At 45.7% G+C, this 3,664-nt stretch overlaps 1 pseudogene; it reads left to right on the forward strand.

The window, feature by feature from the left end:
* Positions 1–1,829: 1,829 nt before the first annotated feature.
* LOC104988910 lies at positions 1,830–2,802 on the forward strand (annotated as a pseudogene).
* Positions 2,803–3,664: the final 862 nt, after the last annotated feature.

Raw genomic sequence — 3,664 nt, forward strand, 5'->3', positions numbered from 1 at the left:
TTAACTCAGATGACCGTTATATCTACTACTGTGGGCAGGAATCCCTTAGAAGAAATGGAGTAGCCATCATGGTCAACAAGAATCCGAAATGCAGTACTTGGATGCAATCTCAAAAATGACAGAATGATCTCTGTTCATTTCCAATGCAAACCATTCAAAATTATAGTAATCCAAGTCTATGCCCCAACCAGTAATGCTGAAGAAGCTGAACAGTTCTATGAAGACCTACAAGACCTTTTAGAACACCCAAAAAAGATGTCTTTTTCATTATAGGGGACTGGAATGCAAAACTAGGAAGTCAAGAAACACCTGGGGTAACAGGCAAATTTGGCCTTGGAGTACGGAATGAAGCGGGGCAAAGGCTAATAGAGTTTTGCCAAGAGAACACACTGGTCATAGCAAACACCCTCTTCCAACAACACAAGAGAAGACTCTATACATGGACATCACCAGATGGTCAACACCGAAATCAGATTATGTTCTTTACAGCCAAAGATGGAGAAGCTCTATACAGTCAGCATAAACAAGACCGGGAGCTAACTGCGGTCATGAACTCGTTATTGCCAAATTTAGACTTAAAGTGAAGAAAGTAGGGAAAACCACTAGACCATTCAGGTATGACCTAAATCAAATCCCTAATGATTATACAGTGGAAGTAGAGAAATAGATTTAAGGGACTAGATCTAATAGATAGAGTGCCTGATGAACTATGGATGGAGGTTCATGACATTGTACAGGAGACAGGGATCAAGACCATCCCCATGGAAAAGAAATGCAAAAAAGCAAAATGGCTGTCTGGGGAGGCCTTACAAATAGCTGTGAAAAGAAGAGAAGTGAAAAGCAAAGGAGAAAAGGAAAGATATAAGCATCTGAATGCAGAGTTCCAAAGAATAGCAAGAGGAGATAAGAAAGCCTTCCTCAGCTATCAATGCAAAGAAATAGAGGAAAACAACATAATGGGAAAGACTAGAGATCTCTTCAAGAAAATTAGAGATACCAAGGGAACATTTCATGTAAAGATGGGCTCAATAAAGGACAGAAATGGTATGGACCTAACAGAAGCAGAAGATATTAAGAAGAGGTGGCAAGAATACACAGAAGTGAAGTGAAAGTCACTCAGTCATGTCCGACTCACTGCTATCCCATGGACTATACAGTCCATGGAATTCTCTAGGCCAGAATCCTAGAGTGGGTACTGTTCCCCAATACACAGAAGAACTGTACAAAGAAGATGTTCACGACCAAGATAATCACGATGGTGTGATCACTCACCTAGAGCCAGACATCCTGGAATGTGAAGTCAAGTGGGCCTTAGGAGCGTCACTACAAACAAAGCTAGTGGAAGTGATAGAATTCCAGTTGAGCTATTTCAAATCCTGAAAGATGATGCTGTGAAAGTGCTGCACTCAATATGCCAGCAAATTTGGAAAACTCAGCAGTGGCCACAGGACTGGAAAAGGTCAAAGAAAGAAAGGCAATGCCAAAGAATGCTCAAACTACTGCACAATTGCACTCATCTCACACACTAGTAAACTAATGCTCAAAATTCTCCAAGCCAGGCTTCAGCAATATGTGAACCATGAACTTTCAGATGTGCAAGCTGGTTTTAGAAAAGGCAGAGGGGAGGCTGGTAAGAGAAGGGAGCCTGGGATGTGCAGAAGACAGACCCCACCATGGACCCTGCCCTGCCAGCCACACCCTTATCCTCAGCTATAAGAGCCACCCACCAAAAAAAAAAAAAAAAGAGCCACCCACCACCTGCTAGCTGCCACCATACACGACTCCTGCAGCTTTTCTCACAGGAGAAGTCACCAGCCCAGCCTCTAAAGATGGCCTTTGTCCCTGCACCAGGCTACCAGCCCACCTACAACCCGACACTGCCCTACCACAACCCCATCCCAGGAGGTCTCAGAGTTGGAATGTCCATTTACATGCAAGGAGTGGCTAGCGAGCACATGAAGAGGTTCTTCGTGAACTTCGAGGTGGGGCAGGGCCAAGGGGCAGACGTCGCTTTCCACTTCAATCCCCACTTTGATGGCTGGGATAAGGTGGTCTTGAACTCGAAGCAGAATGGCTCGTGGGGCAACGAGGAGAGGAAAATGAGCATGCCCTTCCGCAAGGGTGCGGCCTTCGAGCTGGTGTTCATGGTCATGATGGAGCACTTCAAGGTGGTGGTGAATGGGACTCCCTTCGATGAGTTTAAGCACCGGATCCTGCTGCAGATGGTCACCCACCTGCATGTGGATGGCGACCTGATGCTTCAATCAATTAACTTCATTGGAGGCCAGCCCCCCTCAAACCAGATGCCCATGCCTGCTAAGGCGTACCCAAGTCCCGGACAGTACTATCAACAACAAAGCAGACTGCCTACCATGGAGGGACCCCCAGCCTTCAACCCACCCGTGCCATTTAATGGGAGACTGCAAGGGGGGGCTCATAGCTCGAAGAACCATCATTATCAAGGGCTACATACCCCCCACAGCCAAGAGCTTTGTCATCAACTTCAAGGTGGGATCCTCTGGGGACGTGGCTCTGCACATTAACCCCTGCATGACCGAGGGCGCTGTGGTTCAGAACAGCTTTCTGAATGGCTCTTGGGGATCTGAGGAGAGGAAGGTCCCCTACAACCCATTCGGTCCTGGACAGTTCTTTGATCTGTCCGTTCGTTGTGGTGCAGATCGCTTCAAAGTGTATGCCAATGGCCAGCACCTCTTCGACTTCTCCCATAGCCTCTCAGCCTTCCAGAGGGTGGACTTGGTGGAGATCCACGGTGATGTCACCTTGTCCTACGTCCAGATCTGATCTATTCCTGGGGCCATAACCCTTGGGAACACAGAGGAAGATCCTGTAGGACCCTTTCTAAGCCCCTAATAAAATGTCTGAGGGTGTCTCATGAATGAAAAAAAAAAGAAAAGGCAGAGGAACCAGAGATCAAATTGCCAACATCTGCTGGATCATCAAAAAAGCAAGAGAGTTCCAGAAAAATCATCTATTTCTGCTTTATTGACTATGCCAAAGCCTTTGGCTGTGTGGATCACAATGAACTGTGGAAAATTCTGAAAGAGATGGGAATACCAGACCACCTGACCTGCCTCTTGAGAAACCTATATGCAGGTCAGGAAGCAACAGTTAGAACTGGACATGGAACAACAGACTGATTCCAAATAGGAAAAGGAATACGTCAAGGCTGTATACTGTCACCCTGCTTATTTAACTTATATGCAGAGTACATTATGAGAAACGCTGGGCTGGAAGAAGCACAAGTTGGAATCAAGATTGCCAGGAGAAATGTCAATAACCTCAGATATGCAGATGACACCACCCTTATGGCAGAAAGTGAAGAGGAACTAAAAAGCCTCTTGATGAAAGTGAAAGAGGAGAGTGAAAAAGTTGGCTTAAAGCTCAACATTCAGAAAACGAAGATCATGGCATCCAGTCCCATCACTTCATGGGAAATAGATGGAGAAACAGTGGAAACAGTGTCAGACTTTATTTCGGGGGGCTCCAAAATCAGTGCAGATGGTGATTGCAGCCATGAAATTAAAAGACGCTTACTCCTTGGAAGGAAAGTTACAACCAACCTAGATAGCATATTCAAAAGCAGAGACATTACTTTGCCAACAAAGGTCCATCTAGTCAAGGCTATGGTTTTTCCAATGGTCAT

The sequence above is a fragment of the Bison bison genome, unplaced genomic scaffold, assembly GCF_000754665.1.
Source record: "Bison bison bison isolate TAMUID 2011002044 unplaced genomic scaffold, Bison_UMD1.0 scf7180017864144, whole genome shotgun sequence".
Lineage (NCBI taxonomy): Eukaryota > Metazoa > Chordata > Mammalia > Artiodactyla > Bovidae > Bison > Bison bison.